Raw genomic sequence first — 25,836 nt, forward strand, 5'->3', positions numbered from 1 at the left:
CAGCAAACAGCCAATAAAGCAGCCCGCCCGCTCGCCTGCCCGCCACAATGGACCTACCTGTGTACACTAGATGGATGTGATGGAATGTACTGTCGTCCCTACATTTCAAGAAGAAGTAAGAATTGCAGTTGCAACAAAGCCTTGCTTGCCTACAAAGAGAGCAGCAATTTGGATTTGTTACTATGTTACCTAGAAGAATAACAAACTGTGCAAGGATGGAGGTTGTAGGAGCAAGGAGAAGTTGTCTGTAAAGTTGGTGGATGCCTATTTTCCATTTTGCAGTCCCTTGTCTCCCTCTTGTGGCCTCCTGGAGGCAACTAGCTGTGCAAAAAAAAGACAGCCTGGCGGCCGGCTGTTGCAGTGTTGCCCTCTCAGGCAACACTGAGTGACTGACTGAGCCTCACCGTCTTATATAAAGTTCAGACGGAACTTTGCACGTCTCATAGTGGAGCCCTCAGGATTCCAGAGCCAGCTTTCTGACATCATAATGGGGCCTCAGAGATAAAAGCCTGGGCCCAGGCAGTGTTGGTCAGTGCTGCTCAGCAGGCAGCACTGGACTGGACTGGATTACAGCTGATACAAGGTGTGAAGGAACAAGGGGTGGCTGTGGGCATGCACTTGCTGCCGCTGCCAGTGTTTATCTGCATGGCAGCAGGGCATTTGGGCGTTGCCAGGAAGGCGTTTTTATGTAGATTCCTCCTCTTTCAGCACTGCATTGTGGTGCAAGCAAAAGAAGCAAATCCTGTCTGGCTTCCTCTCCGGCCTTTATTCACCTCCCGTGTAGCTGTGAGTGTGTGAGCCTGCAGGGCCCCATGGAATTGCCTAGAAGTAGGCTGAATCGCTGCAAGGGCTGAACAGCAGTATCGGGCAGGCTCGGGCAACGCGCGGCCCGTTCGGGTTATCGCTTCTCGGCCTTTTGGCTAAGATCAAGTGTAGTATCTGTTCTTATCAGTTTAATATCTGATATGTCCCCTATCTGGGGACCATATATTAAATGGATTTTTAGAACAGGGAGATGGAAATAGAGCTTGCTCTGTCCACTCCACGCATTGACCTGGTATTGCAGTATTTCCAGGACCGGTGCACCCTTTCCTTATGTGTTGACTAAAAGCAGATTCCAAAAGTGTTTTTTGTCTTTGCTATTGTTTCTGTCTTTCTGAAGGGATCTCCCCTTTTAATCCCATTATTTCAACACCTGTTGGACAATGCATGAGTGATAATGAGCTCATTGATTAAATGCAATTAATGAATAGATTGCCACCTCTTGTTGTGTGTCGTCTGTGTTTCTGTGTTTCCGGCATTTCACATTGGAACACCTCATTCACCTTCCTTGTCTTCTCTCCGCCCTCCCTTTTAGGTAAGTTAAAGAGCTGCACCTGAGCCAGCCACTGATTGATTGATTGATTGATTGATTGATTGATTGATTGATGCAGCACAACAGTCAAATAGTGGAGTGGAGTAGGGGAACAGCAAACAGCCAATAAAGCAGCCCGCCCGCTCGCCTGCCCGCCACAATGGACCTACCTGTGTACACTAGATGGATGTGATGGAATGTACTGTCGTCCCTACATTTCAAGAAGAAGTAAGAATTGCAGTTGCAACAAAGCCTTGCTTGCCTACAAAGAGAGCAGCAATTTGGATTTGTTACTATGTTACCTAGAAGAATAACAAACTGTGCAAGGATGGAGGTTGTAGGAGCAAGGAGAAGTTGTCTGTAAAGTTGGTGGATGCCTATTTTCCATTTTGCAGTCCCTTGTCTCCCTCTTGTGGCCTCCTGGAGGCAACTAGCTGTGCAAAAAAAAAGACAGCCTGGCGGCCGGCTGTTGCAGTGTTGCCCTCTCAGGCAACACTGAGTGACTGACTGAGCCTCACCGTCTTATATAAAGTTCAGACGGAACTTTGCACGTGTCATAGTGGAGCCCTCAGGATTCCAGAGCCAGCTTTCTGACATCATAATGGGGCCTCAGAGATAAAAGCCTGGGCCCAGGCAGTGTTGGTCAGTGCTGCTCAGCAGGCAGCACTGGACTGGACTGGATTACAGCTGATACAAGGTGTGAAGGAACAAGGGGTGGCTGTGGGCATGCACTTGCTGCCGCTGCCAGTGTTTATCTGCATGGCAGCAGGGCATTTGGGCGTTGCCAGGAAGGCGTTTTTATGTAGATTCCTCCTCTTTCAGCACTGCATTGTGGTGCAAGCAAAAGAAGCAAATCCTGTCTGGCTTCCTCTCCGGCCTTTATTCACCTCCCGTGTAGCTGTGAGTGTGTGAGCCTGCAGGGCCCCATGGAATTGCCTAGAAGTAGGCTGAATCGCTGCAAGGGCTGAACAGCAGTATCGGGCAGGCTCGGGCAACGCGCGGCCCGTTCGGGTTATCGCTTCTCGGCCTTTTGGCTAAGATCAAGTGTAGTATCTGTTCTTATCAGTTTAATATCTGATACGTCCCCTATCTGGGGACCATATATTAAATGGATTTTTAGAACAGGGAGATGGAAATAGAGCTTGCTCTGTCCACTCCACGCATTGACCTGGTATTGCAGTATTTCCAGGACCGGTGCACCCTTTCCTTATGTGTTGACTAAAAGCAGATTCCAAAAGTGTTTTTTGTCTTTGCTATTGTTTCTGTCTTTCTGAAGGGATCTCCCCTTTTAATCCCATTATTTCAACACCTGTTGGACAATGCATGAGTGATAATGAGCTCATTGATTAAATGCAATTAATGAATAGATTGCCACCTCTTGTTGTGTGTCGTCTGTGTTTCTGTGTTTCCGGCATTTCACATTGGAACACCTCATTCACCTTCCTTGTCTTCTCTCCGCCCTCCCTTTTAGGTAAGTTAAAGAGCTGCACCTGAGCCAGCCACTGATTGATTGATTGATTGATTGATTGATTAATTGATTGATTGATTGATTGATTGATTGATTGATTGATTGATTGATTGATGCAGCACAACAGTCAAATAGTGGAGTGGAGTAGGGGAACAGCAAACAGCCAATAAAGCAGCCCGCCCGCTCGCCTGCCCGCCACAATGGACCTACCTGTGTACACTAGATGGATGTGATGGAATGTACTGTCGTCCCTACATTTCAAGAAGAAGTAAGAATTGCAGTTGCAACAAAGCCTTGCTTGCCTACAAAGAGAGCAGCAATTTGGATTTGTTACTATGTTACCTAGAAGAATAACAAACTGTGCAAGGATGGAGGTTGTAGGAGCAAGGAGAAGTTGTCTGTAAAGTTGGTGGATGCCTATTTTCCATTTTGCAGTCCCTTGTCTCCCTCTTGTGGCCTCCTGGAGGCAACTAGCTGTGCAAAAAAAAGACAGCCTGGCGGCCGGCTGTTGCAGTGTTGCCCTCTCAGGCAACACTGAGTGACTGACTGAGCCTCACCGTCTTATATAAAGTTCAGACGGAACTTTGCACGTGTCATAGTGGAGCCCTCAGGATTCCAGAGCCAGCTTTCTGACATCATAATGGGGCCTCAGAGATAAAAGCCTGGGCCCAGGCAGTGTTGGTCAGTGCTGCTCAGCAGGCAGCACTGGACTGGACTGGATTACAGCTGATACAAGGTGTGAAGGAACAAGGGGTGGCTGTGGGCATGCACTTGCTGCCGCTGCCAGTGTTTATCTGCATGGCAGCAGGGCATTTGGGCGTTGCCAGGAAGGCGTTTTTATGTAGATTCCTCCTCTTTCAGCACTGCATTGTGGTGCAAGCAAAAGAAGCAAATCCTGTCTGGCTTCCTCTCCGGCCTTTATTCACCTCCCGTGTAGCTGTGAGTGTGTGAGCCTGCAGGGCCCCATGGAATTGCCTAGAAGTAGGCTGAATCGCTGCAAGGGCTGAACAGCAGTATCGGGCAGGCTCGGGCAACGCGCGGCCCGTTCGGGTTATCGCTTCTCGGCCTTTTGGCTAAGATCAAGTGTAGTATCTGTTCTTATCAGTTTAATATCTGATACGTCCCCTATCTGGGGACCATATATTAAATGGATTTTTAGAACAGGGAGATGGAAATAGAGCTTGCTCTGTCCACTCCACGCATTGACCTGGTATTGCAGTATTTCCAGGACCGGTGCACCCTTTCCTTATGTGTTGACTAAAAGCAGATTCCAAAAGTGTTTTTTGTCTTTGCTATTGTTTCTGTCTTTCTGAAGGGATCTCCCCTTTTAATCCCATTATTTCAACACCTGTTGGACAATGCATGAGTGATAATGAGCTCATTGATTAAATGCAATTAATGAATAGATTGCCACCTCTTGTTGTGTGTCATCTGTGTTTCTGTGTTTCCGGCATTTCACATTGGAACACCTCATTCACCTTCCTTGTCTTCTCTCCGCCCTCCCTTTTAGGTAAGTTAAAGAGCTGCACCTGAGCCAGCCACTGATTGATTGATTGATTGATTGATTGATTGATTGATTGATTGATTGATTGATGCAGCACAACAGTCAAATAGTGGAGTGGAGTAGGGGAACAGCAAACAGCCAATAAAGCAGCCCGCCCGCTCGCCTGCCCGCCACAATGGACCTACCTGTGTACACTAGATGGATGTGATGGAATGTACTGTCGTCCCTACATTTCAAGAAGAAGTAAGAATTGCAGTTGCAACAAAGCCTTGCTTGCCTACAAAGAGAGCAGCAATTTGGATTTGTTACTATGTTACCTAGAAGAATAACAAACTGTGCAAGGATGGAGGTTGTAGGAGCAAGGAGAAGTTGTCTGTAAAGTTGGTGGATGCCTATTTTCCATTTTGCAGTCCCTTGTCTCCCTCTTGTGGCCTCCTGGAGGCAACTAGCTGTGCAAAAAAAAGACAGCCTGGCGGCCGGCTGTTGCAGTGTTGCCCTCTCAGGCAACACTGAGTGACTGACTGAGCCTCACCGTCTTATATAAAGTTCAGACGGAACTTTGCACGTGTCATAGTGGAGCCCTCAGGATTCCAGAGCCAGCTTTCTGACATCATAATGGGGCCTCAGAGATAAAAGCCTGGGCCCAGGCAGTGTTGGTCAGTGCTGCTCAGCAGGCAGCACTGGACTGGACTGGATTACAGCTGATACAAGGTGTGAAGGAACAAGGGGTGGCTGTGGGCATGCACTTGCTGCCGCTGCCAGTGTTTATCTGCATGGCAGCAGGGCATTTGGGCGTTGCCAGGAAGGCGTTTTTATGTAGATTCCTCCTCTTTCAGCACTGCATTGTGGTGCAAGCAAAAGAAGCAAATCCTGTCTGGCTTCCTCTCCGGCCTTTATTCACCTCCCGTGTAGCTGTGAGTGTGTGAGCCTGCAGGGCCCCATGGAATTGCCTAGAAGTAGGCTGAATCGCTGCAAGGGCTGAACAGCAGTATCGGGCAGGCTCGGGCAACGCGCGGCCCGTTCGGGTTATCGCTTCTCGGCCTTTTGGCTAAGATCAAGTGTAGTATCTGTTCTTATCAGTTTAATATCTGATACGTCCCCTATCTGGGGACCATATATTAAATGGATTTTTAGAACAGGGAGATGGAAATAGAGCTTGCTCTGTCCACTCCACGCATTGACCTGGTATTGCAGTATTTCCAGGACCGGTGCACCCTTTCCTTATGTGTTGACTAAAAGCAGATTCCAAAAGTGTTTTTTGTCTTTGCTATTGTTTCTGTCTTTCTGAAGGGATCTCCCCTTTTAATCCCATTATTTCAACACCTGTTGGACAATGCATGAGTGATAATGAGCTCATTGATTAAATGCAATTAATGAATAGATTGCCACCTCTTGTTGTGTGTCATCTGTGTTTCTGTGTTTCCGGCATTTCACATTGGAACACCTCATTCACCTTCCTTGTCTTCTCTCCGCCCTCCCTTTTAGGTAAGTTAAAGAGCTGCACCTGAGCCAGCCACTGATTGATTGATTGATTGATTGATTGATTGATTGATTGATTGATTGATTGATTGATGCAGCACAACAGTCAAATAGTGGAGTGGAGTAGGGGAACAGCAAACAGCCAATAAAGCAGCCCGCCCGCTCGCCTGCCCGCCACAATGGACCTACCTGTGTACACTAGATGGATGTGATGGAATGTACTGTCGTCCCTACATTTCAAGAAGAAGTAAGAATTGCAGTTGCAACAAAGCCTTGCTTGCCTACAAAGAGAGCAGCAATTTGGATTTGTTACTATGTTACCTAGAAGAATAACAAACTGTGCAAGGATGGAGGTTGTAGGAGCAAGGAGAAGTTGTCTGTAAAGTTGGTGGATGCCTATTTTCCATTTTGCAGTCCCTTGTCTCCCTCTTGTGGCCTCCTGGAGGCAACTAGCTGTGCAAAAAAAAGACAGCCTGGCGGCCGGCTGTTGCAGTGTTGCCCTCTCAGGCAACACTGAGTGACTGACTGAGCCTCACCGTCTTATATAAAGTTCAGACGGAACTTTGCACGTGTCATAGTGGAGCCCTCAGGATTCCAGAGCCAGCTTTCTGACATCATAATGGGGCCTCAGAGATAAAAGCCTGGGCCCAGGCAGTGTTGGTCAGTGCTGCTCAGCAGGCAGCACTGGACTGGACTGGATTACAGCTGATACAAGGTGTGAAGGAACAAGGGGTGGCTGTGGGCATGCACTTGCTGCCGCTGCCAGTGTTTATCTGCATGGCAGCAGGGCATTTGGGCGTTGCCAGGAAGGCGTTTTTATGTAGATTCCTCCTCTTTCAGCACTGCATTGTGGTGCAAGCAAAAGAAGCAAATCCTGTCTGGCTTCCTCTCCGGCCTTTATTCACCTCCCGTGTAGCTGTGAGTGTGTGAGCCTGCAGGGCCCCATGGAATTGCCTAGAAGTAGGCTGAATCGCTGCAAGGGCTGAACAGCAGTATCGGGCAGGCTCGGGCAACGCGCGGCCCGTTCGGGTTATCGCTTCTCGGCCTTTTGGCTAAGATCAAGTGTAGTATCTGTTCTTATCAGTTTAATATCTGATACGTCCCCTATCTGGGGACCATATATTAAATGGATTTTTAGAACAGGGAGATGGAAATAGAGCTTGCTCTGTCCACTCCACGCATTGACCTGGTATTGCAGTATTTCCAGGACCGGAGCACCCTTTCCTTATGTGTTGACTAAAAGCAGATTCCAAAAGTGTTTTTTGTCTTTGCTATTGTTTCTGTCTTTCTGAAGGGATCTCCCCTTTTAATCCCATTATTTCAACACCTGTTGGACAATGCATGAGTGATAATGAGCTCATTGATTAAATGCAATTAATGAATAGATTGCCACCTCTTGTTGTGTGTCGTCTGTGTTTCTGTGTTTCCGGCATTTCACATTGGAACACCTCATTCACCTTCCTTGTCTTCTCTCCGCCCTCCCTTTTAGGTAAGTTAAAGAGCTGCACCTGAGCCAGCCACTGATTGATTGATTGATTGATTGATTGATTGATTGATTGATTGATTGATTGATGCAGCACAACAGTCAAATAGTGGAGTGGAGTAGGGGAACAGCAAACAGCCAATAAAGCAGCCCGCCCGCTCGCCTGCCCGCCACAATGGACCTACCTGTGTACACTAGATGGATGTGATGGAATGTACTGTCGTCCCTACATTTCAAGAAGAAGTAAGAATTGCAGTTGCAACAAAGCCTTGCTTGCCTACAAAGAGAGCAGCAATTTGGATTTGTTACTATGTTACCTAGAAGAATAACAAACTGTGCAAGGATGGAGGTTGTAGGAGCAAGGAGAAGTTGTCTGTAAAGTTGGTGGATGCCTATTTTCCATTTTGCAGTCCCTTGTCTCCCTCTTGTGGCCTCCTGGAGGCAACTAGCTGTGCAAAAAAAAGACAGCCTGGCGGCCGGCTGTTGCAGTGTTGCCCTCTCAGGCAACACTGAGTGACTGACTGAGCCTCACCGTCTTATATAAAGTTCAGACGGAACTTTGCACGTGTCATAGTGGAGCCCTCAGGATTCCAGAGCCAGCTTTCTGACATCATAATGGGGCCTCAGAGATAAAAGCCTGGGCCCAGGCAGTGTTGGTCAGTGCTGCTCAGCAGGCAGCACTGGACTGGACTGGATTACAGCTGATACAAGGTGTGAAGGAACAAGGGGTGGCTGTGGGCATGCACTTGCTGCCGCTGCCAGTGTTTATCTGCATGGCAGCAGGGCATTTGGGCGTTGCCAGGAAGGCGTTTTTATGTAGATTCCTCCTCTTTCAGCACTGCATTGTGGTGCAAGCAAAAGAAGCAAATCCTGTCTGGCTTCCTCTCCGGCCTTTATTCACCTCCCGTGTAGCTGTGAGTGTGTGAGCCTGCAGGGCCCCATGGAATTGCCTAGAAGTAGGCTGAATCGCTGCAAGGGCTGAACAGCAGTATCGGGCAGGCTCGGGCAACGCGCGGCCCGTTCGGGTTATCGCTTCTCGGCCTTTTGGCTAAGATCAAGTGTAGTATCTGTTCTTATCAGTTTAATATCTGATACGTCCCCTATCTGGGGACCATATATTAAATGGATTTTTAGAACAGGGAGATGGAAATAGAGCTTGCTCTGTCCACTCCACGCATTGACCTGGTATTGCAGTATTTCCAGGACCGGTGCACCCTTTCCTTATGTGTTGACTAAAAGCAGATTCCAAAAGTGTTTTTTGTCTTTGCTATTGTTTCTGTCTTTCTGAAGGGATCTCCCCTTTTAATCCCATTATTTCAACACCTGTTGGACAATGCATGAGTGATAATGAGCTCATTGATTAAATGCAATTAATGAATAGATTGCCACCTCTTGTTGTGTGTCGTCTGTGTTTCTGTGTTTCCGGCATTTCACATTGGAACACCTCATTCACCTTCCTTGTCTTCTCTCCGCCCTCCCTTTTAGGTAAGTTAAAGAGCTGCACCTGAGCCAGCCACTGATTGATTGATTGATTGATTGATTGATTGATTGATTGATTGATTGATTGATTGATTGATTGATGCAGCACAACAGTCAAATAGTGGAGTGGAGTAGGGGAACAGCAAACAGCCAATAAAGCAGCCCGCCCGCTCGCCTGCCCGCCACAATGGACCTACCTGTGTACACTAGATGGATGTGATGGAATGTACTGTCGTCCCTACATTTCAAGAAGAAGTAAGAATTGCAGTTGCAACAAAGCCTTGCTTGCCTACAAAGAGAGCAGCAATTTGGATTTGTTACTATGTTACCTAGAAGAATAACAAACTGTGCAAGGATGGAGGTTGTAGGAGCAAGGAGAAGTTGTCTGTAAAGTTGGTGGATGCCTATTTTCCATTTTGCAGTCCCTTGTCTCCCTCTTGTGGCCTCCTGGAGGCAACTAGCTGTGCAAAAAAAAGACAGCCTGGCGGCCGGCTGTTGCAGTGTTGCCCTCTCAGGCAACACTGAGTGACTGACTGAGCCTCACCGTCTTATATAAAGTTCAGACGGAACTTTGCACGTGTCATAGTGGAGCCCTCAGGATTCCAGAGCCAGCTTTCTGACATCATAATGGGGCCTCAGAGATAAAAGCCTGGGCCCAGGCAGTGTTGGTCAGTGCTGCTCAGCAGGCAGCACTGGACTGGACTGGATTACAGCTGATACAAGGTGTGAAGGAACAAGGGGTGGCTGTGGGCATGCACTTGCTGCCGCTGCCAGTGTTTATCTGCATGGCAGCAGGGCATTTGGGCGTTGCCAGGAAGGCGTTTTTATGTAGATTCCTCCTCTTTCAGCACTGCATTGTGGTGCAAGCAAAAGAAGCAAATCCTGTCTGGCTTCCTCTCCGGCCTTTATTCACCTCCCGTGTAGCTGTGAGTGTGTGAGCCTGCAGGGCCCCATGGAATTGCCTAGAAGTAGGCTGAATCGCTGCAAGGGCTGAACAGCAGTATCGGGCAGGCTCGGGCAACGCGCGGCCCGTTCGGGTTATCGCTTCTCGGCCTTTTGGCTAAGATCAAGTGTAGTATCTGTTCTTATCAGTTTAATATCTGATACGTCCCCTATCTGGGGACCATATATTAAATGGATTTTTAGAACAGGGAGATGGAAATAGAGCTTGCTCTGTCCACTCCACGCATTGACCTGGTATTGCAGTATTTCCAGGACCGGTGCACCCTTTCCTTATGTGTTGACTAAAAGCAGATTCCAAAAGTGTTTTTTGTCTTTGCTATTGTTTCTGTCTTTCTGAAGGGATCTCCCCTTTTAATCCCATTATTTCAACACCTGTTGGACAATGCATGAGTGATAATGAGCTCATTGATTAAATGCAATTAATGAATAGATTGCCACCTCTTGTTGTGTGTCGTCTGTGTTTCTGTGTTTCCGGCATTTCACATTGGAACACCTCATTCACCTTCCTTGTCTTCTCTCCGCCCTCCCTTTTAGGTAAGTTAAAGAGCTGCACCTGAGCCAGCCACTGATTGATTGATTGATTGATTGATTGATTGATTGATTGATTGATTGATTGATTGATTGATTGATTGATGCAGCACAACAGTCAAATAGTGGAGTGGAGTAGGGGAACAGCAAACAGCCAATAAAGCAGCCCGCCCGCTCGCCTGCCCGCCACAATGGACCTACCTGTGTACACTAGATGGATGTGATGGAATGTACTGTCGTCCCTACATTTCAAGAAGAAGTAAGAATTGCAGTTGCAACAAAGCCTTGCTTGCCTACAAAGAGAGCAGCAATTTGGATTTGTTACTATGTTACCTAGAAGAATAACAAACTGTGCAAGGATGGAGGTTGTAGGAGCAAGGAGAAGTTGTCTGTAAAGTTGGTGGATGCCTATTTTCCATTTTGCAGTCCCTTGTCTCCCTCTTGTGGCCTCCTGGAGGCAACTAGCTGTGCAAAAAAAAGACAGCCTGGCGGCCGGCTGTTGCAGTGTTGCCCTCTCAGGCAACACTGAGTGACTGACTGAGCCTCACCGTCTTATATAAAGTTCAGACGGAACTTTGCACGTCTCATAGTGGAGCCCTCAGGATTCCAGAGCCAGCTTTCTGACATCATAATGGGGCCTCAGAGATAAAAGCCTGGGCCCAGGCAGTGTTGGTCAGTGCTGCTCAGCAGGCAGCACTGGACTGGACTGGATTACAGCTGATACAAGGTGTGAAGGAACAAGGGGTGGCTGTGGGCATGCACTTGCTGCCGCTGCCAGTGTTTATCTGCATGGCAGCAGGGCATTTGGGCGTTGCCAGGAAGGCGTTTTTATGTAGATTCCTCCTCTTTCAGCACTGCATTGTGGTGCAAGCAAAAGAAGCAAATCCTGTCTGGCTTCCTCTCCGGCCTTTATTCACCTCCCGTGTAGCTGTGAGTGTGTGAGCCTGCAGGGCCCCATGGAATTGCCTAGAAGTAGGCTGAATCGCTGCAAGGGCTGAACAGCAGTATCGGGCAGGCTCGGGCAACGCGCGGCCCGTTCGGGTTATCGCTTCTCGGCCTTTTGGCTAAGATCAAGTGTAGTATCTGTTCTTATCAGTTTAATATCTGATACGTCCCCTATCTGGGGACCATATATTAAATGGATTTTTAGAACAGGGAGATGGAAATAGAGCTTGCTCTGTCCACTCCACGCATTGACCTGGTATTGCAGTATTTCCAGGACCGGAGCACCCTTTCCTTATGTGTTGACTAAAAGCAGATTCCAAAAGTGTTTTTTGTCTTTGCTATTGTTTCTGTCTTTCTGAAGGGATCTCCCCTTTTAATCCCATTATTTCAACACCTGTTGGACAATGCATGAGTGATAATGAGCTCATTGATTAAATGCAATTAATGAATAGATTGCCACCTCTTGTTGTGTGTCGTCTGTGTTTCTGTGTTTCCGGCATTTCACATTGGAACACCTCATTCACCTTCCTTGTCTTCTCTCCGCCCTCCCTTTTAGGTAAGTTAAAGAGCTGCACCTGAGCCAGCCACTGATTGATTGATTGATTGATTGATTGATTGATTGATTGATTGATTGATTGATTGATTGATGCAGCACAACAGTCAAATAGTGGAGTGGAGTAGGGGAACAGCAAACAGCCAATAAAGCAGCCCGCCCGCTCGCCTGCCCGCCACAATGGACCTACCTGTGTACACTAGATGGATGTGATGGAATGTACTGTCGTCCCTACATTTCAAGAAGAAGTAAGAATTGCAGTTGCAACAAAGCCTTGCTTGCCTACAAAGAGAGCAGCAATTTGGATTTGTTACTATGTTACCTAGAAGAATAACAAACTGTGCAAGGATGGAGGTTGTAGGAGCAAGGAGAAGTTGTCTGTAAAGTTGGTGGATGCCTATTTTCCATTTTGCAGTCCCTTGTCTCCCTCTTGTGGCCTCCTGGAGGCAACTAGCTGTGCAAAAAAAAAGACAGCCTGGCGGCCGGCTGTTGCAGTGTTGCCCTCTCAGGCAACACTGAGTGACTGACTGAGCCTCACCGTCTTATATAAAGTTCAGACGGAACTTTGCACGTGTCATAGTGGAGCCCTCAGGATTCCAGAGCCAGCTTTCTGACATCATAATGGGGCCTCAGAGATAAAAGCCTGGGCCCAGGCAGTGTTGGTCAGTGCTGCTCAGCAGGCAGCACTGGACTGGACTGGATTACAGCTGATACAAGGTGTGAAGGAACAAGGGGTGGCTGTGGGCATGCACTTGCTGCCGCTGCCAGTGTTTATCTGCATGGCAGCAGGGCATTTGGGCGTTGCCAGGAAGGCGTTTTTATGTAGATTCCTCCTCTTTCAGCACTGCATTGTGGTGCAAGCAAAAGAAGCAAATCCTGTCTGGCTTCCTCTCCGGCCTTTATTCACCTCCCGTGTAGCTGTGAGTGTGTGAGCCTGCAGGGCCCCATGGAATTGCCTAGAAGTAGGCTGAATCGCTGCAAGGGCTGAACAGCAGTATCGGGCAGGCTCGGGCAACGCGCGGCCCGTTCGGGTTATCGCTTCTCGGCCTTTTGGCTAAGATCAAGTGTAGTATCTGTTCTTATCAGTTTAATATCTGATACGTCCCCTATCTGGGGACCATATATTAAATGGATTTTTAGAACAGGGAGATGGAAATAGAGCTTGCTCTGTCCACTCCACGCATTGACCTGGTATTGCAGTATTTCCAGGACCGGTGCACCCTTTCCTTATGTGTTGACTAAAAGCAGATTCCAAAAGTGTTTTTTGTCTTTGCTATTGTTTCTGTCTTTCTGAAGGGATCTCCCCTTTTAATCCCATTATTTCAACACCTGTTGGACAATGCATGAGTGATAATGAGCTCATTGATTAAATGCAATTAATGAATAGATTGCCACCTCTTGTTGTGTGTCGTCTGTGTTTCTGTGTTTCCGGCATTTCACATTGGAACACCTCATTCACCTTCCTTGTCTTCTCTCCGCCCTCCCTTTTAGGTAAGTTAAAGAGCTGCACCTGAGCCAGCCACTGATTGATTGATTGATTGATTGATTGATTGATTGATTGATTGATTGATTGATGCAGCACAACAGTCAAATAGTGGAGTGGAGTAGGGGAACAGCAAACAGCCAATAAAGCAGCCCGCCGGCTCGCCTGCCCGCCACAATGGACCTACCTGTGTACACTAGATGGATGTGATGGAATGTACTGTCGTCCCTACATTTCAAGAAGAAGTAAGAATTGCAGTTGCAACAAAGCCTTGCTTGCCTACAAAGAGAGCAGCAATTTGGATTTGTTACTATGTTACCTAGAAGAATAACAAACTGTGCAAGGATGGAGGTTGTAGGAGCAAGGAGAAGTTGTCTGTAAAGTTGGTGGATGCCTATTTTCCATTTTGCAGTCCCTTGTCTCCCTCTTGTGGCCTCCTGGAGGCAACTAGCTGTGCAAAAAAAAAGACAGCCTGGCGGCCGGCTGTTGCAGTGTTGCCCTCTCAGGCAACACTGAGTGACTGACTGAGCCTCACCGTCTTATATAAAGTTCAGACGGAACTTTGCACGTGTCATAGTGGAGCCCTCAGGATTCCAGAGCCAGCTTTCTGACATCATAATGGGGCCTCAGAGATAAAAGCCTGGGCCCAGGCAGTGTTGGTCAGTGCTGCTCAGCAGGCAGCACTGGACTGGACTGGATTACAGCTGATACAAGGTGTGAAGGAACAAGGGGTGGCTGTGGGCATGCACTTGCTGCCGCTGCCAGTGTTTATCTGCATGGCAGCAGGGCATTTGGGCGTTGCCAGGAAGGCGTTTTTATGTAGATTCCTCCTCTTTCAGCACTGCATTGTGGTGCAAGCAAAAGAAGCAAATCCTGTCTGGCTTCCTCTCCGGCCTTTATTCACCTCCCGTGTAGCTGTGAGTGTGTGAGCCTGCAGGGCCCCATGGAATTGCCTAGAAGTAGGCTGAATCGCTGCAAGGGCTGAACAGCAGTATCGGGCAGGCTCGGGCAACGCGCGGCCCGTTCGGGTTATCGCTTCTCGGCCTTTTGGCTAAGATCAAGTGTAGTATCTGTTCTTATCAGTTTAATATCTGATACGTCCCCTATCTGGGGACCATATATTAAATGGATTTTTAGAACAGGGAGATGGAAATAGAGCTTGCTCTGTCCACTCCACGCATTGACCTGGTATTGCAGTATTTCCAGGACCGGTGCACCCTTTCCTTATGTGTTGACTAAAAGCAGATTCCAAAAGTGTTTTTTGTCTTTGCTATTGTTTCTGTCTTTCTGAAGGGATCTCCCCTTTTAATCCCATTATTTCAACACCTGTTGGACAATGCATGAGTGATAATGAGCTCATTGATTAAATGCAATTAATGAATAGATTGCCACCTCTTGTTGTGTGTCGTCTGTGTTTCTGTGTTTCCGGCATTTCACATTGGAACACCTCATTCACCTTCCTTGTCTTCTCTCCGCCCTCCCTTTTAGGTAAGTTAAAGAGCTGCACCTAAGCCAGCCACGGATTGATTGATTGATTGATTGATTGATTGATTGATTGATTGATTGATGCAGCACAACAGTCAAATAGTGGAGTGGAGTAGGGGAACAGCAAACAGCCAATAAAGCAGCCCGCCCGCTCGCCTGCCCGCCACAATGGACCTACCTGTGTACACTAGATGGATGTGATGGAATGTACTGTCGTCCCTACATTTCAAGAAGAAGTAAGAATTGCAGTTGCAACAAAGCCTTGCTTGCCTACAAAGAGAGCAGCAATTTGGATTTGTTACTATGTTACCTAGAAGAATAACAAACTGTGCAAGGATGGAGGTTGTAGGAGCAAGGAGAAGTTGTCTGTAAAGTTGGTGGATGCCTATTTTCCATTTTGCAGTCCCTTGTCTCCCTCTTGTGGCCTCCTGGAGGCAACTAGCTGTGCAAAAAAAAGACAGCCTGGCGGCCGGCTGTTGCAGTGTTGCCCTCTCAGGCAACACTGAGTGACTGACTGAGCCTCACCGTCTTATATAAAGTTCAGACGGAACTTTGCACGTGTCATAGTGGAGCCCTCAGGATTCCAGAGCCAGCTTTCTGACATCATAATGGGGCCTCAGAGATAAAAGCCTGGGCCCAGGCAGTGTTGGTCAGTGCTGCTCAGCAGGCAGCACTGGACTGGACTGGATTACAGCTGATACAAGGTGTGAAGGAACAAGGGGTGGCTGTGGGCATGCACTTGCTGCCGCTGCCAGTGTTTATCTGCATGGCAGCAGGGCATTTGGGCGTTGCCAGGAAGGCGTTTTTATGTAGATTCCTCCTCTTTCAGCACTGCATTGTGGTGCAAGCAAAAGAAGCAAATCCTGTCTGGCTTCCTCTCCGGCCTTTATTCACCTCCCGTGTAGCTGTGAGTGTGTGAGCCTGCAGGGCCCCATGGAATTGCCTAGAAGTAGGCTGAATCGCTGCAAGGGCTGAACAGCAGTATCGGGCAGGCTCGGGCAACGCGCGGCCCGTTCGGGTTATCGCTTCTCGGCCTTTTGGCTAAGATCAAGTGTAGTATCTGTTCTTATCAGTTTAATATCTGATACGTCCCCTATCTGGGGACCATATATTAAATGGATTTTTAGAACAGGGAGATGGAAATAGAGCTTGCTCTGTCCACTCCACGCATTGACCTGGTATTGCAGTATTTCCAGGACCGGAGCACCCTTTCCTTATGTGTTGACTAAAAGCAGATTCCAAAAGTGTTTTTTGTCTTTGCTATTGTTTCTGTCTTTCTGAAGGGATCTCCCCTTTTAATCCCATTATTTCAACACCTGTTGGACAATGCATGAGTGATAATGAGCTCATTGATTAAATGCAATTAATGAATAGATTGCCACCTCTTGTTGTGTGTCGTCTGTGTTTCTGTGTTTCCGGCATTTCACATTGGAACACCTCATTCACCTTCCTTGTCTTCTCTCCGCCCTCCCTTTTAGGTAAGTTAAAGAGCTGCACCTGAGCCAGCCACTGATTGATTGATTGATTGATTGATTGATTGATTGATTGATTGATTGATTGATTGATGCAGCACAACAGTCAAATAGTGGAGTGGAGTAGGGGAACAGCAAACAGCCAATAAAGCAGCCCGCCCGCTCGCCTGCCCGCCACAATGGACCTACCTGTGTACACTAGATGGATGTGATGGAATGTACTGTCGTCCCTACATTTCAAGAAGAAGTAAGAATTGCAGTTGCAACAAAGCCTTGCTTGCCTACAAAGAGAGCAGCAATTTGGATTTGTTACTATGTTACCTAGAAGAATAACAAACTGTGCAAGGATGGAGGTTGTAGGAGCAAGGAGAAGTTGTCTGTAAAGTTGGTGGATGCCTATTTTCCATTTTGCAGTCCCTTGTCTCCCTCTTGTGGCCTCCTGGAGGCAACTAGCTGTGCAAAAAAAAGACAGCCTGGCGGCCGGCTGTTGCAGTGTTGCCCTCTCAGGCAACACTGAGTGACTGACTGAGCCTCACCGTCTTATATAAAGTTCAGACGGAACTTTGCACGTGTCATAGTGGAGCCCTCAGGATTCCAGAGCCAGCTTTCTGACATCATAATGGGGCCTCAGAGATAAAAGCCTGGGCCCAGGCAGTGTTGGTCAGTGCTGCTCAGCAGGCAGCACTGGACTGGACTGGATTACAGCTGATACAAGGTGTGAAGGAACAAGGGGTGGCTGTGGGCATGCACTTGCTGCCGCTGCCAGTGTTTATCTGCATGGCAGCAGGGCATTTGGGCGTTGCCAGGAAGGCGTTTTTATGTAGATTCCTCCTCTTTCAGCACTGCATTGTGGTGCAAGCAAAAGAAGCAAATCCTGTCTGGCTTCCTCTCCGGCCTTTATTCACCTCCCGTGTAGCTGTGAGTGTGTGAGCCTGCAGGGCCCCATGGAATTGCCTAGAAGTAGGCTGAATCGCTGCAAGGGCTGAACAGCAGTATCGGGCAGGCTCGGGCAACGCGCGGCCCGTTCGGGTTATCGCTTCTCGGCCTTTTGGCTAAGATCAAGTGTAGTATCTGTTCTTATCAGTTTAATATCTGATACGTCCCCTATCTGGGGACCATATATTAAATGGATTTTTAGAACAGGGAGATGGAAATAGAGCTTGCTCTGTCCACTCCACGCATTGACCTGGTATTGCAGTATTTCCAGGACCGGTGCACCCTTTCCTTATGTGTTGACTAAAAGCAGATTCCAAAAGTGTTTTTTGTCTTTGCTATTGTTTCTGTCTTTCTGAAGGGATCTCCCCTTTTAATCCCATTATTTCAACACCTGTTGGACAATGCATGAGTGATAATGAGCTCATTGATTAAATGCAATTAATGAATAGATTGCCACCTCTTGTTGTGTGTCGTCTGTGTTTCTGTGTTTCCGGCATTTCACATTGGAACACCTCATTCACCTTCCTTGTCTTCTCTCCGCCCTCCCTTTTAGGTAAGTTAAAGAGCTGCACCTGAGCCAGCCACTGATTGATTGATTGATTGATTGATTGATTGATTGATTGATTGATTGATTGATTGATGCAGCACAACAGTCAAATAGTGGAGTGGAGTAGGGGAACAGCAAACAGCCAATAAAGCAGCCCGCCCGCTCGCCTGCCCGCCACAATGGACCTACCTGTGTACACTAGATGGATGTGATGGAATGTACTGTCGTCCCTACATTTCAAGAAGAAGTAAGAATTGCAGTTGCAACAAAGCCTTGCTTGCCTACAAAGAGAGCAGCAATTTGGATTTGTTACTATGTTACCTAGAAGAATAACAAACTGTGCAAGGATGGAGGTTGTAGGAGCAAGGAGAAGTTGTCTGTAAAGTTGGTGGATGCCTATTTTCCATTTTGCAGTCCCTTGTCTCCCTCTTGTGGCCTCCTGGAGGCAACTAGCTGTGCAAAAAAAAGACAGCCTGGCGGCCGGCTGTTGCAGTGTTGCCCTCTCAGGCAACACTGAGTGACTGACTGAGCCTCACCGTCTTATATAAAGTTCAGACGGAACTTTGCACGTGTCATAGTGGAGCCCTCAGGATTCCAGAGCCAGCTTTCTGACATCATAATGGGGCCTCAGAGATAAAAGCCTGGGCCCAGGCAGTGTTGGTCAGTGCTGCTCAGCAGGCAGCACTGGACTGGACTGGATTACAGCTGATACAAGGTGTGAAGGAACAAGGGGTGGCTGTGGGCATGCACTTGCTGCCGCTGCCAGTGTTTATCTGCATGGCAGCAGGGCATTTGGGCGTTGCCAGGAAGGCGTTTTTATGTAGATTCCTCCTCTTTCAGCACTGCATTGTGGTGCAAGCAAAAGAAGCAAATCCTGTCTGGCTTCCTCTCCGGCCTTTATTCACCTCCCGTGTAGCTGTGAGTGTGTGAGCCTGCAGGGCCCCATGGAATTGCCTAGAAGTAGGCTGAATCGCTGCAAGGGCTGAACAGCAGTATCGGGCAGGCTCGGGCAACGCGCGGCCCGTTCGGGTTATCGCTTCTCGGCCTTTTGGCTAAGATCAAGTGTAGTATCTGTTCTTATCAGTTTAATATCTGATACGTCCCCTATCTGGGGACCATATATTAAATGGATTTTTAGAACAGGGAGATGGAAATAGAGCTTGCTCTGTCCACTCCACGCATTGACCTGGTATTGCAGTATTTCCAGGACCGGTGCACCCTTTCCTTATGTGTTGACTAAAAGCAGATTCCAAAAGTGTTTTTTGTCTTTGCTATTGTTTCTGTCTTTCTGAAGGGATCTCCCCTTTTAATCCCATTATTTCAACACCTGTTGGACAATGCATGAGTGATAATGAGCTCATTGATTAAATGCAATTAATGAATAGATTGCCACCTCTTGTTGTGTGTCGTCTGTGTTTCTGTGTTTCCGGCATTTCACATTGGAACACCTCATTCACCTTCCTTGTCTTCTCTCCGCCCTCCCTTTTAGGTAAGTTAAAGAGCTGCACCTGAGCCAGCCACTGATTGATTGATTGATTGATTGATTGATTGATTGATTGATTGATTGATTGATTGATTGATTGATTGATTGATTGATTGATGCAGCACAACAGTCAAATAGTGGAGTGGAGTAGGGGAACAGCAAACAGCCAATAAAGCAGCCCGCCCGCTCGCCTGCCCGCCACAATGGACCTACCTGTGTACACTAGATGGATGTGATGGAATGTACTGTCGTCCCTACATTTCAAGAAGAAGTAAGAATTGCAGTTGCAACAAAGCCTTGCTTGCCTACAAAGAGAGCAGCAATTTGGATTTGTTACTATGTTACCTAGAAGAATAACAAACTGTGCAAGGATGGAGGTTGTAGGAGCAAGGAGAAGTTGTCTGTAAAGTTGGTGGATGCCTATTTTCCATTTTGCAGTCCCTTGTCTCCCTCTTGTGGCCTCCTGGAGGCAACTAGCTGTGCAAAAAAAAGACAGCCTGGCGGCCGGCTGTTGCAGTGTTGCCCTCTCAGGCAACACTGAGTGACTGACTGAGCCTCACCGTCTTATATAAAGTTCAGACGGAACTTTGCACGTGTCATAGTGGAGCCCTCAGGATTCCAGAGCCAGCTTTCTGACATCATAATGGGGCCTCAGAGATAAAAGCCTGGGCCCAGGCAGTGTTGGTCAGTGCTGCTCAGCAGGCAGCACTGGACTGGACTGGATTACAGCTGATACAAGGTGTGAAGGAAAAGGGGTGGCTGTGGGCATGCACTTGCTGCCGCTGCCAGTGTTTATCTGCATGGCAGCAGGGCATTTGGGCGTTGCCAGGAAGGCGTTTTTATGTAGATTCCTCCTCTTTCAGCACTGCATTGTGGTGCAAGCAAAAGAAGCAAATCCTGTCTGGCTTCCTCTCCGGCCTTTATTCACCTCCCGTGTAGCTGTGAGTGTGTGAGCCTGCAGGGCCCCATGGAATTGCCTAGAAGTAGGCTGAATCGCTGCAAGGGCTGAACAGCAGTATCGGGCAGGCTCGGGCAACGCGCGGCCCGTTCGGGTTATCGCTTCTCGGCCTTTTGGCTAAGATCAAGTGTAGTATCTGTTCTTATCAGTTTAATATCTGATACGTCCCCTATCTGGGGACCATATATTAAATGGATTTTTAGAACACGGAGATGGAAATAGAGCTTGCTCTGTCCACTCCACGCATTGACCTGGTATTGCAGTATTTCCAGGACCGGTGCACCCTTTCCTTATGTGTTGACTAAAAGCAGATTCCAAAAGTGTTTTTTGTCTTTGCTATTGTTTCTGTCTTTCTGAAGGGATCTCCCCTTTTAATCCCATTATTTCAACACCTGTTGGACAATGCATGAGTGATAATGAGCTCATTGATTAAATGCAATTAATGAATAGATTGCCACCTCTTGTTGTGTGTCGTCTGTGTTTCTGTGTTTCCGGCATTTCACATTGGAACACCTCATTCACCTTCCTTGTCTTCTCTCCGCCCTCCCTTTTAGGTAAGTTAAAGAGCTGCACCTGAGCCAGCCACTGATTGATTGATTGATTGATTGATTGATTGATTGATTGATTGATTGATTGATTGATTGATGCAGCACAACAGTCAAATAGTGGAGTGGAGTAGGGGAACAGCAAACAGCCAATAAAGCAGCCCGCCCGCTCGCCTGCCCGCCACAATGGACCTACCTGTGTACACTAGATGGATGTGATGGAATGTACTGTCGTCCCTACATTTCAAGAAGAAGTAAGAATTGCAGTTGCAACAAAGCCTTGCTTGCCTACAAAGAGAGCAGCAATTTGGATTTGTTACTATGTTACCTAGAAGAATAACAAACTGTGCAAGGATGGAGGTTGTAGGAGCAAGGAGAAGTTGTCTGTAAAGTTGGTGGATGCCTATTTTCCATTTTGCAGTCCCTTGTCTCCCTCTTGTGGCCTCCTGGAGGCAACTAGCTGTGCAAAAAAAAGACAGCCTGGCGGCCGGCTGTTGCAGTGTTGCCCTCTCAGGCAACACTGAGTGACTGACTGAGCCTCACCGTCTTATATAAAGTTCAGACGGAACTTTGCACGTGTCATAGTGGAGCCCTCAGGATTCCAGAGCCAGCTTTCTGACATCATAATGGGGCCTCAGAGATAAAAGCCTGGGCCCAGGCAGTGTTGGTCAGTGCTGCTCAGCAGGCAGCACTGGACTGGACTGGATTACAGCTGATACAAGGTGTGAAGGAAAAGGGGTGGCTGTGGGCATGCACTTGCTGCCGCTGCCAGTGTTTATCTGCATGGCAGCAGGGCATTTGGGCGTTGCCAGGAAGGCGTTTTTATGTAGATTCCTCCTCTTTCAGCACTGCATTGTGGTGCAAGCAAAAGAAGCAAATCCTGTCTGGCTTCCTCTCCGGCCTTTATTCACCTCCCGTGTAGCTGTGAGTGTGTGAGCCTGCAGGGCCCCATGGAATTGCCTAGAAGTAGGCTGAATCGCTGCAAGGGCTGAACAGCAGTATCGGGCAGGCTCGGGCAACGCGCGGCCCGTTCGGGTTATCGCTTCTCGGCCTTTTGGCTAAGATCAAGTGTAGTATCTGTTCTTATCAGTTTAATATCTGATACGTCCCCTATCTGGGGACCATATATTAAATGGATTTTTAGAACAGGGAGATGGAAATAGAGCTTGCTCTGTCCACTCCACGCATTGACCTGGTATTGCAGTATTTCCAGGACCGGTGCACCCTTTCCTTATGTGTTGACTAAAAGCAGATTCCAAAAGTGTTTTTTGTCTTTGCTATTGTTTCTGTCTTTCTGAAGGGATCTCCCCTTTTAATCCCATTATTTCAACACCTGTTGGACAATGCATGAGTGATAATGAGCTCATTGATTAAATGCAATTAATGAATAGATTGCCACCTCTTGTTGTGTGTCGTCTGTGTTTCTGTGTTTCCGGCATTTCACATTGGAACACCTCATTCACCTTCCTTGTCTTCTCTCCGCCCTCCCTTTTAGGTAAGTTAAAGAGCTGCACCTGAGCCAGCCACTGATTGATTGATTGATTGATTGATTGATTGATTGATTGATTGATTGATGCAGCACAACAGTCAAATAGTGGAGTGGAGTAGGGGAACAGCAAACAGCCAATAAAGCAGCCCGCCCGCTCGCCTGCCCGCCACAATGGACCTACCTGTGTACACTAGATGGATGTGATGGAATGTACTGTCGTCCCTACATTTCAAGAAGAAGTAAGAATTGCAGTTGCAACAAAGCCTTGCTTGCCTACAAAGAGAGCAGCAATTTGGATTTGTTACTATGTTACCTAGAAGAATAACAAACTGTGCAAGGATGGAGGTTGTAGGAGCAAGGAGAAGTTGTCTGTAAAGTTGGTGGATGCCTATTTTCCATTTTGCAGTCCCTTGTCTCCCTCTTGTGGCCTCTTGGAGGCAACTAGCTGTGCAAAAAAAAGACAGCCTGGCGGCCGGCTGTTGCAGTGTTGCCCTCTCAGGCAACACTGAGTGACTGACTGAGCCTCACCGTCTTATATAAAGTTCAGACGGAACTTTGCACGTGTCATAGTGGAGCCCTCAGGATTCCAGAGCCAGCTTTCTGACATCATAATGGGGCCTCAGAGATAAAAGCCTGGGCCCAGGCAGTGTTGGTCAGTGCTGCTCAGCAGGCAGCACTGGACTGGACTGGATTACAGCTGATACAAGGTGTGAAGGAACAAGGGGTGGCTGTGGGCATGCACTTGCTGCCGCTGCCAGTGTTTATCTGCATGGCAGCAGGGCATTTGGGCGTTGCCAGGAAGGCGTTTTTATGTAGATTCCTCCTCTTTCAGCACTGCATTGTGGTGCAAGCAAAAGAAGCAAATCCTGTCTGGCTTCCTCTCCGGCCTTTATTCACCTCCCGTGTAGCTGTGAGTGTGTGAGCCTGCAGGGCCCCATGGAATTGCCTAGAAGTAGGCTGAATCGCTGCAAGGGCTGAACAGCAGTATCGGGCAGGCTCGGGCAACGCGCGGCCCGTTCGGGTTATCGCTTCTCGGCCTTTTGGCTAAGATCAAGTGTAGTATCTGTTCTTATCAGTTTAATATCTGATACGTCCCCTATCTGGGGACCATATATTAAATGGATTTTTAGAACAGGGAGATGGAAATAGAGCTTGCTCTGTCCACTCCACGCATTGACCTGGTATTGCAGTATTTCCAGGACCGGTGCACCCTTTCCTTATGTGTTGACTAAAAGCAGATTCCAAAAGTGTTTTTTGTCTTTGCTATTGTTTCTGTCTTTCTGAAGGGATCTCCCCTTTTAATCCCATTATTTCAACACCTGTTGGACAATGCATGAGTGATAATGAGCTCATTGATTAAATGCAATTAATGAATAGATTGCCACCTCTTGTTGTGTGTCGTCTGTGTTTCTGTGTTTCCGGCATTTCACATTGGAACACCTCATTCACCTTCCTTGTCTTCTCTCCGCCCTCCCTTTTAGGTAAGTTAAAGAGCTGCACCTGAGCCAGCCACTGATTGATTGATTGATTGATTGATTGATTGATTGATTGATTGATTGATTGATTGATTGATTGATTGATGCAGCACAACAGTCAAATAGTGGAGTGGAGTAGGGGAACAGCAAACAGCCAATAAAGCAGCCCGCCCGCTCGCCTGCCCGCCACAATGGACCTACCTGTGTACACTAGATGGATGTGATGGAATGTACTGTCGTCCCTACATTTCAAGAAGAAGTAAGAATTGCAGTTGCAACAAAGCCTTGCTTGCCTACAAAGAGAGCAGCAATTTGGATTTGTTACTATGTTACCTAGAAGAATAACAAACTGTGCAAGGATGGAGGTTGTAGGAGCAAGGAGAAGTTGTCTGTAAAGTTGGTGGATGCCTATTTTCCATTTTGCAGTCCCTTGTCTCCCTCTTGTGGCCTCCTGGAGGCAACTAGCTGTGCAAAAAAAAGACAGCCTGGCGGCCGGCTGTTGCAGTGTTGCCCTCTCAGGCAACACTGAGTGACTGACTGAGCCTCACCGTCTTATATAAAGTTCAGACGGAACTTTGCACGTGTCATAGTGGAGCCCTCAGGATTCCAGAGCCAGCTTTCTGACATCATAATGGGGCCTCAGAGATAAAAGCCTGGGCCCAGGCAGTGTTGGTCAGTGCTGCTCAGCAGGCAGCACTGGACTGGACTGGATTACAGCTGATACAAGGTGTGAAGGAACAAGGGGTGGCTGTGGGCATGCACTTGCTGCCGCTGCCAGTGTTTATCTGCATGGCAGCAGGGCATTTGGGCGTTGCCAGGAAGGCGTTTTTATGTAGATTCCTCCTCTTTCAGCACTGCATTGTGGTGCAAGCAAAAGAAGCAAATCCTGTCTGGCTTCCTCTCCGGCCTTTATTCACCTCCCGTGTAGCTGTGAGTGTGTGAGCCTGCAGGGCCCCATGGAATTGCCTAGAAGTAGGCTGAATCGCTGCAAGGGCTGAACAGCAGTATCGGGCAGGCTCGGGCAACGCGCGGCCCGTTCGGGTTATCGCTTCTCGGCCTTTTGGCTAAGATCAAGTGTAGTATCTGTTCTTATCAGTTTAATATCTGATACGTCCCCTATCTGGGGACCATATATTAAATGGATTTTTAGAACAGGGAGATGGAAATAGAGCTTGCTCTGTCCACTCCACGCATTGACCTGGTATTGCAGTATTTCCAGGACCGGTGCACCCTTTCCTTATGTGTTGACTAAAAGCAGATTCCAAAAGTGTTTTTTGTCTTTGCTATTGTTTCTGTCTTTCTGAAGGGATCTCCCCTTTTAATCCCATTATTTCAACACCTGTTGGACAATGCATGAGTGATAATGAGCTCATTGATTAAATGCAATTAATGAATAGATTGCCACCTCTTGTTGTGTGTCGTCTGTGTTTCTGTGTTTCCGGCATTTCACATTGGAACACCTCATTCACCTTCCTTGTCTTCTCTCCGCCCTCCCTTTTAGGTAAGTTAAAGAGCTGCACCTGAGCCAGCCACTGATTGATTGATTGATTGATTGATTGATTGATTGATTGATTGATTGATTGATTGATTGATGCAGCACAACAGTCAAATAGTGGAGTGGAGTAGGGGAACAGCAAACAGCCAATAAAGCAGCCCGCCCGCTCGCCTGCCCGCCACAATGGACCTACCTGTGTACACTAGATGGATGTGATGGAATGTACTGTCGTCCCTACATTTCAAGAAGAAGTAAGAATTGCAGTTGCAACAAAGCCTTGCTTGCCTACAAAGAGAGCAGCAATTTGGATTTGTTACTATGTTACCTAGAAGAATAACAAACTGTGCAAGGATGGAGGTTGTAGGAGCAAGGAGAAGTTGTCTGTAAAGTTGGTGGATGCCTATTTTCCATTTTGCAGTCCCTTGTCTCCCTCTTGTGGCCTCCTGGAGGCAACTAGCTGTGCAAAAAAAAGACAGCCTGGCGGCCGGCTGTTGCAGTGTTGCCCTCTCAGGCAACACTGAGTGACTGACTGAGCCTCACCGTCTTATATAAAGTTCAGACGGAACTTTGCACGTGTCATAGTGGAGCCCTCAGGATTCCAGAGCCAGCTTTCTGACATCATAATGGGGCCTCAGAGATAAAAGCCTGGGCCCAGGCAGTGTTGGTCAGTGCTGCTCAGCAGGCAGCACTGGACTGGACTGGATTACAGCTG

General features: G+C 47.7%; 17 non-coding genes across 17 annotated transcripts; all 17 read left to right on the top strand.

Annotated features, from left to right (window-relative positions):
• The first annotated feature begins 900 nt into the window (after nt 1-900).
• LOC142715770 (U2 spliceosomal RNA) lies at nt 901-1,091 on the top strand. The gene has a single exon (XR_012871107.1). It is a non-coding gene; the product is annotated as a U2 spliceosomal RNA (small nuclear RNA).
• Nucleotides 1,092-2,368: 1,277 nt separating this feature from the next.
• LOC142715699 (U2 spliceosomal RNA) lies at nt 2,369-2,559 on the top strand. The gene has a single exon (XR_012871042.1). It is a non-coding gene; the product is annotated as a U2 spliceosomal RNA (small nuclear RNA).
• A 1,316-nt stretch (nt 2,560-3,875) lies between these two features.
• On the top strand, nt 3,876-4,066 carry LOC142715700 (U2 spliceosomal RNA). The gene has a single exon (XR_012871043.1). It is a non-coding gene; the product is annotated as a U2 spliceosomal RNA (small nuclear RNA).
• A 1,288-nt stretch (nt 4,067-5,354) lies between these two features.
• Nucleotides 5,355-5,545, top strand: LOC142715701 (U2 spliceosomal RNA). The gene has a single exon (XR_012871044.1). It is a non-coding gene; the product is annotated as a U2 spliceosomal RNA (small nuclear RNA).
• A 1,292-nt stretch (nt 5,546-6,837) lies between these two features.
• On the top strand, nt 6,838-7,028 carry LOC142715775 (U2 spliceosomal RNA). Its single transcript, XR_012871112.1, has one exon. It is a non-coding gene; the product is annotated as a U2 spliceosomal RNA (small nuclear RNA).
• A 1,288-nt stretch (nt 7,029-8,316) lies between these two features.
• Nucleotides 8,317-8,507, top strand: LOC142715703 (U2 spliceosomal RNA). The gene has a single exon (XR_012871046.1). It is a non-coding gene; the product is annotated as a U2 spliceosomal RNA (small nuclear RNA).
• Nucleotides 8,508-9,807: 1,300 nt separating this feature from the next.
• LOC142715704 (U2 spliceosomal RNA) lies at nt 9,808-9,998 on the top strand. The gene has a single exon (XR_012871047.1). It is a non-coding gene; the product is annotated as a U2 spliceosomal RNA (small nuclear RNA).
• A 1,304-nt stretch (nt 9,999-11,302) lies between these two features.
• On the top strand, nt 11,303-11,493 carry LOC142715778 (U2 spliceosomal RNA). Its single transcript, XR_012871114.1, has one exon. It is a non-coding gene; the product is annotated as a U2 spliceosomal RNA (small nuclear RNA).
• Nucleotides 11,494-12,790: 1,297 nt separating this feature from the next.
• Nucleotides 12,791-12,981, top strand: LOC142715705 (U2 spliceosomal RNA). The gene has a single exon (XR_012871048.1). It is a non-coding gene; the product is annotated as a U2 spliceosomal RNA (small nuclear RNA).
• Nucleotides 12,982-14,270: 1,289 nt separating this feature from the next.
• On the top strand, nt 14,271-14,461 carry LOC142715706 (U2 spliceosomal RNA). The gene has a single exon (XR_012871049.1). It is a non-coding gene; the product is annotated as a U2 spliceosomal RNA (small nuclear RNA).
• Nucleotides 14,462-15,745: 1,284 nt separating this feature from the next.
• LOC142715779 (U2 spliceosomal RNA) lies at nt 15,746-15,936 on the top strand. The gene has a single exon (XR_012871115.1). It is a non-coding gene; the product is annotated as a U2 spliceosomal RNA (small nuclear RNA).
• A 1,292-nt stretch (nt 15,937-17,228) lies between these two features.
• On the top strand, nt 17,229-17,419 carry LOC142715707 (U2 spliceosomal RNA). The gene has a single exon (XR_012871050.1). It is a non-coding gene; the product is annotated as a U2 spliceosomal RNA (small nuclear RNA).
• A 1,292-nt stretch (nt 17,420-18,711) lies between these two features.
• LOC142715708 (U2 spliceosomal RNA) lies at nt 18,712-18,902 on the top strand. Its single transcript, XR_012871051.1, has one exon. It is a non-coding gene; the product is annotated as a U2 spliceosomal RNA (small nuclear RNA).
• A 1,315-nt stretch (nt 18,903-20,217) lies between these two features.
• LOC142715760 (U2 spliceosomal RNA) lies at nt 20,218-20,408 on the top strand. The gene has a single exon (XR_012871097.1). It is a non-coding gene; the product is annotated as a U2 spliceosomal RNA (small nuclear RNA).
• A 1,295-nt stretch (nt 20,409-21,703) lies between these two features.
• On the top strand, nt 21,704-21,894 carry LOC142715711 (U2 spliceosomal RNA). Its single transcript, XR_012871052.1, has one exon. It is a non-coding gene; the product is annotated as a U2 spliceosomal RNA (small nuclear RNA).
• A 1,284-nt stretch (nt 21,895-23,178) lies between these two features.
• On the top strand, nt 23,179-23,369 carry LOC142715712 (U2 spliceosomal RNA). Its single transcript, XR_012871053.1, has one exon. It is a non-coding gene; the product is annotated as a U2 spliceosomal RNA (small nuclear RNA).
• A 1,304-nt stretch (nt 23,370-24,673) lies between these two features.
• LOC142715713 (U2 spliceosomal RNA) lies at nt 24,674-24,864 on the top strand. Its single transcript, XR_012871054.1, has one exon. It is a non-coding gene; the product is annotated as a U2 spliceosomal RNA (small nuclear RNA).
• Nucleotides 24,865-25,836: the final 972 nt, after the last annotated feature.

The sequence above is a fragment of the Rhinoderma darwinii genome, unplaced genomic scaffold (genome assembly GCF_050947455.1).
Source record: "Rhinoderma darwinii isolate aRhiDar2 unplaced genomic scaffold, aRhiDar2.hap1 Scaffold_445, whole genome shotgun sequence".
Classification (NCBI taxonomy): Eukaryota; Metazoa; Chordata; class Amphibia; order Anura; family Rhinodermatidae; genus Rhinoderma; species Rhinoderma darwinii.